At 38.1% G+C, this 11,068-nt stretch overlaps 1 pseudogene; it reads right to left on the reverse strand.

Moving 5' to 3' along the window:
- Positions 1 to 7,021: 7,021 nt before the first annotated feature.
- LOC137774684 (kelch-like protein 8 pseudogene) lies at positions 7,022 to 8,499 on the reverse strand (annotated as a pseudogene).
- Positions 8,500 to 11,068: the final 2,569 nt, after the last annotated feature.

The raw sequence follows: 11,068 nt of genomic DNA on the forward strand, positions 1-11,068 counted from the left end.
GAGTCCCACTTGCTGCAACTAGAGAAAGCCCGCATGCAGCAACGAAGACCCAACGCAGCCAAAAATAAGTAAATTAATAATAAAAGACTGTGTGGTGCTGGCATAAGTATAGATGTGTGGAATAGAATTGAGTCCAGAAATAAACTTGCACACTTACAGTCAATTAATTTTTGACAAGGTTTCAAGATAATTCAATGAGGAAAAAATAGTCTTTTCAACATATATTGCTGGGACAACTAGATATCTATATGTAAGGGAATAAAGTTAGATCCCTTCCTCACACATACACAAACATGTATACACGCATTAACTCAAATGGATCATAGACCTAGTGTAATAGATCAAACAATAAAGCTCTTAGAAGAAAATATAGAATTAAATCTTAATGACCCTGGGTCAAAGCCTTCTTTGATATGACACCCCAAGCATAGGCAATTAAAAACTTCTGTGTTTCAAAGGACTCTATCAGGAAATAGTACGGGGACTTCCCCGGTGGGCCAGTGATGAAGACTCTGTGCTCCCACTGCAGGGGGCGCAGGTTCGATCCCTGGTTGGGGAACTAAGATCCCACATGCTGCGTGGCCAAAAAAAAAAAAAAATTATGTATATAATATCCATTTTATTTATTCTCACATAATGGGAGAAAATATTTCCAAATTATAAGATATTCATATCTAGAACATGTAAAGAATTCTTACAACTCAATAATAAAAGACAAATAATCCAATTAAAAAATGGGTAAAGAATCTGAATATACATTTCTCCAAAGAAGATATACAAATGGCCAATGAGTACATGAAAAGGTGCTCAACATCATTAACCATCAGGGAAGTGTAAATCAAAATCCAAGTGAGATACCACTTCACACCCACTAGGATGGCTACAATCAAAAAGAAAGATAATAAGTCTTAGCGAGGGTATAGAAAAATTGGAACTCTCCTACACTACTGGTAGGAATGTAAATGGTGCAACCACTTTTGAAAATAGTCGGGCAGTTCCACAAAATATTAAGCATAGAGTTACCTATAAACCAGAAATTCCACTTCTAGGATTATATCAAAGAGAAATGAAAACATATGGCCACACAGAAACTCATATACAATGTTCATAGCAGCTGTAGGGGAGGAAAAAAATATTTTCCTTTTACTCTTCTAAGTTCTTGGCTGGAGTTCTGTAACAAAAGACAGATTAGTAAGGGAAAAACAAATAGAAGTTTATTAACACGTATATCTCACATATACATGGGAGAAACTCAGGAATAGTAATTTAAAGGTTTGTTTAAAACTTGGGCTTATATAGCATCTTAGCAAAGGAACAAATTTTTAGAGAAGTGACAAAGACAAAGAAAGGATCTTGAGTCTCTAGGGGTGGCAAATTGTGGGAAGGTAAATATGTGGGGAACTAATGGAAGATAAGGACTCGTCAGTAAAGTTTGCTGTAGAGAACCTCTGGTGCTGTCTCTGGGCTGATAAAGGTCTGGAGTTATCAGTGATTAACTTCTGTGCAAATTTATGTCCTGCCTGCTTTTAGGCAAATGGGGGAAAGCAGAGAGCTCTTTTTTTTAAAAAATTAATTAATTAATTTATTTATGGCTGTGTTGGGTCTTCGTTTCTGTGCGAGGGCTTTCTCTAATTGTGGCAAGCGGCGGCCACTCTTCATCGCGGTGCGCGGGCCTCTCACTATCGCGGCCTTTCTTGTTGCGGAGCACAGGTTCCAGACGCGCAGGCTCAGTAATTGTGGCTCACGGGCCCAGTTGCTCCATGGCATGTGGGATCTTCCCAGATCAGGGCTCAAGCCCGTGTCCCCTGCATTGGCAGGCAGATTCTCAACCACTGCGCCACCAGGGAAGCCCAGAGAGAGTGTTTTTTTGTATCTGCTTCTTCTCAGTTGCCTTCAGTTCAAAATAATCTTTATGACAAAGTGGCATGTTTTGGGGTGGCAAATTCTGCTATCTTTCACAGCATTATCGTAATAGCCAAAAATTGGAAACACCCAAACGCCCATCAACTGATGAAAGGATAAAGAAAATGTTGTATCTCTATACAATGGAATATTATTTGACAATAAAAAGAAATGAAGTACACACTACAACATAGATGAGCCTTGAAAACATCATGCTAAGTAAAAGAAGCCACATATTATATGATTCTGTTTACAGGAAATGTCCAGAATAAGCAAATCCATAGGTACAGGAAATAGATTAGTGTTTGCCATAGGCTAGGGGGAGGTTTGAATGGGGAGTGACTGCTAATAGGTACAGAGTTTAGGGGTTTTTTTTTGTAGAATATGAAATTGTTCTGGAATTAGATGGTAATGTTTGCACAACCTGGTGAATATACTAAAAACAAATTGTACACTAATTAGTGAATTTTATGGTATGTGAAGTATATATTGATTAACAAGGCAGAGAAATTGCTGTATTTTAAAATTTCTTGCCCTACTGGTGTTTCCTAACCCTCTAACAGTCTGGAGTGCTTTAAAAGAAATGTTTCAAAAATATGTCTCCTTGGGACTTCCCTGGTGGTCCAGTGGGTAAGACTGCATGCTCCCAATGCAGGGGGCTCAGGTTCGATCCCTGGTCAGGGAACTAGGTCCCACATGCATGCCGCAACTTAGAGCCTGTGTACCACAACTAAAGATCCTGAGTGCAGCAACGAAGATCCCACGTGCCACAATTAAGGCCCGGCACAGCCAAAATAAATAAATAAATAAATATTTTTAAAAAAAAAGTCTACTTGACTTTTTTTTTTTAAAAAAGGAATAAAGAAGCCAGTTACACCTACATATTGTGTACTCCATTTATTCACTTATTTACTTATTTCTTTATTTATTATTTTCCCCCAGGACTTTATTCTGTGCGCGTGGTGGGGAAAGGGAGGTGAGGGAAGGGAGAATGGGGCAAGGAAGACGCCCACCCGTGCTGCACTGGTGGGGTGGTAGCAAAGATTGTTGCCTTGGAGAGGAACATGGCAGGGGAGAGGACCTGTGGGTTGTTCTCTGCAGCCCCAGACGCCGAGAGTGGTGGAGAGAGGAGGAGGGTTCATGTCCATAAGGAACCGTTGGCTGTTGGGGAAACTTTCCTGCCAGGTCAGGCACAGCACTGGGGGCTGTGTTTGGAGCTTGGGTCTTCTTTATGAGTTTACTAATGTTTACAGAACTGCGCAGCAGGAAAATGGAAGACTGGGGGGAGGTGAAAATCAAAAGCTGGCCCGAAGGGCATGGGGAGCCCCTGATGGGAAGGTGTGCCTGTGGGCTTTCAGGACTCCATTATATGAAATGTCCAGAATAGGAAGCTGTAAAGAGACAGGAAGTGGATTAGTGGTTCTTTAGGGGTGGGGGTTGCCTAGGTTACAGAGTTTCTTTGCGTGGGAGGTGGGATGATGAAAATGCTCTAATATTGATTGTGGTGATGGTCACACAACACTGAATATACTGAAAATCATTGAATTGTACACTTTAAATTGTATGACGTGAATTATATTTAAATAAAACTGTTATATTAGGGAAAAAAACCTACAAGGGATAAAGTGTGAGGGGCAGGCATTAACCTTGGGGTAGGGAGAATGGATGCTAGTCTATCACTGTGTACTCTGATTTTAATGTCTCAGGATACTTGAAATAGCTACCCAAAATGTCATCTGCTTTGCCTAAGACAGTGCTTAAAATTCTTCTCCTGGTGGTTTTTTTAAAAGTCAAATCTTTAGTTCCTAAAAATTCCCTGTTTAAATGCCAGTACTTTAGTAAAAGATGATATTTTAATTAATCAGTTACTATTTTTATAGATACTAGTAGGCTGTTGATAGAAATTAAAGCTTTGGGTAAGAGAAACAGAATGGGGTATTAGAGTATGGGTAAGGGTTGAGAGTGGCCAGTACCAGAAAGTGAGGTGCTGAATAAGGATGTGAGACTCTTCAGAAGAAAACTTCATTTACATCAGAGTATTCCTAAAGTTGGTGCTATTATTTATGACTACATTGCTTAAAACCTATACTCTTTTGATAAAATTAAGATTTTTTGCTCTTTACCAAAAAAACTGAAAGAATGAGAATTGCTCAGGCTCAAGGTTGCAGGTGAGACATTTGCTTAACATCTTTTTTTCAAATATATTTTTTAAATATTTATTTATTTCATTTATTTGTTTGTTTTTTTGGCTGCGTTGGGTCTTAGTTGTGGCATGTGGGCTTCAGAGCACATGGGCTCTGTAGTTGTGGCATGCGGGCTTAGCTGCCCCGTGGCAATTCCCTGACCAGGGATTGAACCAGCATCCCCTGCATTGGAAGGCGGATTCTTAACCACTGGACCACTGGGGAAGTCCCATGATTACCACCTCTAATGTGTTCTTTTAAGTAAATTACTTCCTAATTCATTGCCACAAAGTGATTTATAAGATAATGATTTGGAGAGGTTCTTAACTGGGAGTGGCATCTAGAACATGCTAGCCATCAGCTATAAATAGACTTGTAAAACTAAGAGAGTGCATCACTGAGAATACCCTGGACTTTTTTTTGACACCCAGCCTATATATCCAGTATAAACAGTTTTTTAAGTTCAAATCAGAAAAATTCCTTTCTTTTTAAACATTTCCTCTTTCCTTTGTTCTGTATACTCATTCTAGAAAATTCAGACAACTTAGAAAGTTATGATGAAAGTAAAATTTACGTGAAATCTTGTCATTAGTAAAAATACTGTAATATTTGATAAAGATCCTTTTAGATATCTCTCTAAGTATGTACATATACGTACATAATTTTATATAAATGGATTTATACATACTATATATTGTGGAAAAAGAAGACTTGGAATTGTATTTGGTTATGAATCTGTTAGAGGCATTTCTTTTCTTTATTTATAATTTGCAAGCTTGCCAAGAGAAAACTAGATCCAAGATCTGTGATTTTTCTAACTAGGGAATCTATACAGCATATATGGTTATTGGCTAAATTAATATAAAGCTAGTAAGATCATCTTAATAGCTTATTTGATTAACGCTGGTACAATTTATAAACTAACAAAAATCTGTTATAGACATATTTGTGACTCTCTTTAGTTCTCTAAATCATATTGTAAAATTTTGCTGTTAGCCCAAGTCTTGGAGTGAAGGGGCTACATTCCAGAATGGTAAAGATAGACTCTGTAGCGTAACGGTTTGACATACACACACACACAAAATCCTTGTCTCTTTACATGATCTGTCAAGAAAATTGTTATAGCAGAGAAAGTCTGAACACAGAGAACAGAACATAGTCAAATTTAATCTTACCTAAGTCCTTCACCTTAGCCTGAATAGCCAGATAAAAAGGATCTGTATTTAGCTTTCTGAGTAGTAAATATTCTTATCCTTCAACTTTCTTACAGAGAAAGGCAATTTATAGCATAGTGTCTAAATAAACATAGTGCCTATGTAATTGATATTTACCCAAGCCTTAGAAGGATGAGGAATTCTGCTCTAGAAGAGCAGACCCCCTGAAAACACTTTGTCTCATGATGCCACTATTCCCTGTGTTGTATAAAACGGTCCACAGGAACTTTTATTCATTCTGTATTAAAAAAAATCTGGTATGGTGCCATCTATGATATATGCTCTTTGTCAAGTGCATGCTTAGATGACATGTGCAAACGCACACACGGAACCTTTTGTGATTTTGATTGGAATTGCATTGAATCTATAAACTGATTTGAGAAGAACTCACATTTTATTAGGTGACTCGTCCAACTCACAGAATAAGTATATAATTCCATGTATTTAAGTGTGTTTTAGTGTTTTTCAATAAAGTTTTATTAAAATATGTCTTGCATATTTTGGGTAATTTTATCCCTAGGCACTTTATATGTTTTTTGATACTGTTATGAACAATATCCTTTGTAAAGTTAAAATTTCTAATCATTTTTGGTATATAAAAATGTAGTTGATTTTTCTATTTTTTTTGTTTGTTTTTACAATATCTTTTATTGGTAATGATGGACTTGAGGTAATCAACAGTTCAGCTACAGTCTATAAAGGGTTTTTGTAAAAATGCATTCATTTTCTGATAATAAATAAATCCAGACTCTGTACAGTTTAGAAAAACTATGATGGTGGCAAATAGCAAAATAGAAGGATAATAAATCTTGGGTTCAAAATGAAATGATTAAATCAAAGAAGAGTGTTAAACATATTTTTGGAGTCCCCTCATTGGGGAGTCATGTAACGGACACCATTCCCTCTCAAGCTCTCTAGTGGGTACTAGAATAATGTCGACTTTAAAGCCTTCTCCTCTAATGTCCCCTCTGGTTCAGTTTTTGATTATTAAACAAATCCTTTTGGCATGAGATGAAAAAATAAAAGTGCAGATTCATTCAGGTGGAATTAGTTCAGTTAGATCTTTTGGTGTCCTAACAATTCAAACTGAAATTAAGGGCTTCCTACAGCATTCCTATAAGCTTCTGAAAACACAGCCAAAGGGCACTCAGAAAGATGAAACATTTTTCCTATTTCTGTAAATATTCAAGGGACTGAAAAATCAACACCTAGAAAAAAACAAGGCATAAATTCATCAGCACCAAGTAGAAAAGATCTTCAAATGTTGCAGGTCTGTTATGTGTCCTGATATCCTTGTGTTGATGAATAGGTTCACAATCTCCCCTCTAGGAAAAGTCCACTGCCTAAGGTTAACACCTTTAGGCAAAAGGTAAAGCTCAGCGAATGACTTCATTTTACATTTTGATTCATCCATAGTTTTTAGAAAAAAGGAATTTCAAGGTTTTGGCACTCCTTTAAACACATTTTCTTTGGAGGACGTATGGTTTCAGGTTAGAGTGTCTTCCTTCGCTACTTCATTATTTGTTCAAGTGGGAAGTATCAACTTTATTACGAGTATTTTCAGCTACCATTTCAAAAGTTGCACTTAGTCACAGTACAACAGCTTACATTTAAATGAGACTCTAGTAGTAGTTAAAACTGTTCAAAGGTGACTGTTACAAAATCCTGGTAGTCTTTCTTGCCTATCAGATATGATTAATTTGTTGGTGGCTAGAACTCAAGTCACATACAGTCAACCACATTATTGGATCCACGACCTACATCTCGAATTTGCCTAGTTAGGCACACACAGCTACACCTGCCCCAGCTCTGCAGTGAGACACAGATCCAACAAGCTCCCACCTGTTCAGCACTGGATCAAATACATCTACTGTATTTAAGTATGCATTGCCATTATGACGACCAACTGCAAAGATTTTGCCCATCACTGTTGTGATCCCCACTCCACCCCCGGGAGTGGTAAGGGCTGCTACATAATCCCACTTGTTGCTTCGAGGATCATACCGCTCAACTGAACTCAGAGGAGAATTATCATCAAAACCACCAACAACATGTAAGCAACCATGGAGCTCACTAACTCCATTGCCTGCTCTTCGCTGACCCATCTCTTTAACTTCTATCCATTTATAGAGATGTGGATCACACCTCTCCACACTAGATAGAGAAGCTACTTCATCCTTGCCACCTACTGCATAAACATGGTTCACAAGAGTCACAGAGTCAACTCCTCCACGGGGAGTATTCACTGGTGCCACTGTACTCCACTGATCAGATTCTATGTCATATCTCTCAACATCGTTGAAGCAAGTGTTGTCATTTAACCTTCCAATTGCATAAATCGGGCCTCCCAAGGAGGCCAAGGCAATTCCTCACCTCTTTGTGTTCACTGATGCCTTCATCATCCATTTAATAGTGAGACAATCAAACATCTCCATACTACCTAAATGTTCATTTCCATCATGTCCACCCACTGCATACACTTTACCTTCCACTGAGATTACACCCACATGTCGCCTCCGACTGTTCGTTTCTGGTCCAAAGAACCAACTGTTTTTGTTGATAGAATAGCATTCGATACTGCGAAAGGGGTCACCTGATCCACCTTGACCACCTACATAAAATAGCACACCAGCAGTATGTTTCCTTGGGGTAGTCCGAAAGGAGTATTCAAAGTCAGGTACTGCCCTGCTACTCAAGTGAAGGTGGTAATTTCTTGCTTCATCCAATAAATCTCTACATTTTAGGTTTTCTTTGACAATCTGTTCTTTTGCCACAGCACCCATAAGAAAATCAACTGGCCACAGCGGCAAATGAACAAAGTCTTCACACTCCACCACTTCAGGAAAATGCTCACAGGCATACTGATCCACCATGTCCATTAAGTCTGTACGACTGTGACTTTCTGCAAAGACTCTTACTGCCAGACAACTGGAGGGATGAAAATGTAACTTCATGTATTCACAACAAGCTCTAGCCACCAGTTCAACCTTCAATGTGATATCACAGAGTTCTCCATTTTCATAAAACTGAAGCAGAGAACCATGAAAATCTTTCCAAGCTTCATTTGTTTCAGAGATAAAGGAGTCTTCTCTATCACCATCACCAGGTGAAGTTCTGTTCTTTATTTGCTGGTGCTGTTGCCTTTTCCCCTTTGTGAAGCGATTCCTAGCTTGTTTTGCATTCATAGATTCTGAAGCCATTTGTAACACTCTTCTTTTAATACAGCTCTCTTCTCAAACATCCCATTTATTCTTTTGTAAAGGATGGGGAAAAGGCAGAACGTAGATGCAGTTCACTAAACTTCAGACATTTTCCAAAACCTACTTAACTGCCATTGTCCAGTTAGCTCAGTCCTCGGCTTGTCCCTCCGCTCGGTTCCTCCCGGCCTCGCCAAGGCTGCAGCCGCGCTACCAGGTTCCCGCAGCCCTGAGCGGCGCCGTACCAGCCCCACGCGAGCACCCGACGGACGTGCGCTCTTTTGCGCCTTTGTATATTTTTGTATCCAGCAATCTATAGTATTTTTTAAAGTATTGCCATCTGTTGTTCTCTTTTCTCTTCTGGAACTGCCATTATTTGTGTATTAGGTCTCCTGGATCTATCCTCTAAGTCTTGTATTTTCCATCATGATTTCTGTTTGTATTTAAGCTCTTTGCTTTGAGATAGTCCTTCTGCTTAATTTTCCAGCCACAATTCAGATCTGGACAGTAAACATTCTCTCCTTTAATTCATCTGCAAATTGTTTTCCTGGAAGATCATAGCTTTTCATTCCATAAATTCTTTATTTTTACCTGTTCTCATATATCCTTAAATGTCAGCTCAGTAATCTTTAGGATTTACCTTCTTATTTACCCTTTTTATTGCTAAATTTCTTCTTGCATATCTGTGCTTCCATTTAGGATTAGTTTCCTTTTATTCGAAGAATTCCCTTTAGTATTCCTTTAATTCAGGTCTGCCAGTGGCAAGTTCTCTGTTTTTGTTTGTCTGAAAATGTATTTAATTTTTCTTCTTCTTCTTTTTTTTTTTGTCTTTATTTTTGAAGGACATTTTTTTATTGAGTATAGAATTCTAGCTTGGCAGTTGTTATCTTGCAACACTTTGAATGTGTCGTTCCATTATCTTTTGCTTTCATCACTTTGTTGAGAAGCCAACTGTTAGCCTTACTGTTGTTCCTTTGCACAGCTTGCAGGATCTTAGTTCCCCAACCAGGGATTGAACCCAGGCGCCCTGCAGTGGAAGCAAGGAGTCCTAACCACTGGGCCACCAGGGAATTCCCGTTCTTTTTCTTTTTTATCTCTGTGAGCTTCAGTCTAGATGATTTTTCTGACCTGTCTTCTAGTTCACTAATTATCTTTTTATTTGTGTGCAGTGTGCTGTTAAGCCCTGTTGAGTTCTTAAATGTGATTATTTTTCAGTTCTAGAATTTCCATTTCATATTTCATACAGTTTCCTCTACGGAATTTCTCCATCTTGTCATTTAATTTCTCAAACCTATTCATTATGGTTATTTTAAAGTTCAAGTCTGATAATTCCAGTATCTGGCTCTTCTGTGGATCTGTTTCTCTTCTCTGATATCTCTTCAGTTTTTGTCGTTTGATCTTGTCTGGAATACTAGTAATTTGTTGTTTAATACTGAAAATGGTTTATGAAAAATTAAAGAGATAATTTGAAGCCCTGAATGGTGTAGTCTTCTTCTTGCAAGGGTTTGTTTTTGCTTCTGACAGTCAGTTAGGGTAAGCTTAGACTATCTTAATCAAGCCAGGGATTTTGTAATGAGAAGTTGAGCTTTAGTATTTATAGGAGCTGGTCTCTCCTTAGGTGTAGGCCTTTGAGGGTTTCAACTAAAAGTAAAGCGCGCTTGCCAGGGTTCCTCTATCTTGTTAGGTCCTGAACCTCCAGTTTTTTTCCCCCCACAAGCTCTGTAAGACTACAGGAAAACCAGTTTAGTTTTTCAGCCATTTAGCTACTGCTTTTTGCTCAGCTTCTCAAACTGTCATTACTACTTTTGAATCAGTAATGCCTTAAGGGGAAAAGAGGCACTGAATGTCAGGCTTATCTCTTAGAACTTCTTTTCTGTCTGAGATTTTAGCCCCTCAAGTCCTTGCTGCCTTGGTACCTCTCTGATATCTACAAATAGATTTTTTAATTTTAAATTTTGTTCATATTTTCCAGTTGTTTTTTTGCTGTAGGCTTGGTCTGCAAGAAACTCCACCATTACTGAGAGCAGAACTCCCTACAGAATAACTTTAAAAATAAGACAATCGAAGCAAAGCAGTGATACTCAGAGCCTACCTTAAGTTATTTGCCTTTATGTAAATATTGTGTCAGTGTCAGCAAAGATGATTTTCTATTTACCTTTGAGACGCCTTGACTTTCAAGGGCATCAAGTGAATTTTTCTTTAAAAATCTCTCCTTTTGTTGGTCTTATTTCTGCTATATATGTTTTCTTTATTCTCTCCCCCACTACTTCCTTCATAATTCTGAGAGTCTTCTAATTTGACTTAGACAAGATGTGTCTAAATTGTCCCATTAAATTGTCTCTGCAGGTGATAAAATGATGGCTCACTCTCTCCCTTTAGCTCTAGATAATAAGGCAATCATCAATGAGACTGAGTGAAAACATTCCTTAGCTTGATTTCCCAATACTAAATCTCAAGTAATCTTTTTAGTTTTTATATAGTTGTAATAATAGCTTGAGAGTGTATCTTTGTAACAAATTTTCATGTGACTAACAAGCCTACAACAATTTCCTATTCTCTAGAAGTGTCTAAA

The sequence above is a fragment of the Eschrichtius robustus genome, chromosome 13 (genome assembly GCF_028021215.1).
Source record: "Eschrichtius robustus isolate mEscRob2 chromosome 13, mEscRob2.pri, whole genome shotgun sequence".
NCBI lineage: Eukaryota > Metazoa > Chordata > Mammalia > Artiodactyla > Eschrichtiidae > Eschrichtius > Eschrichtius robustus.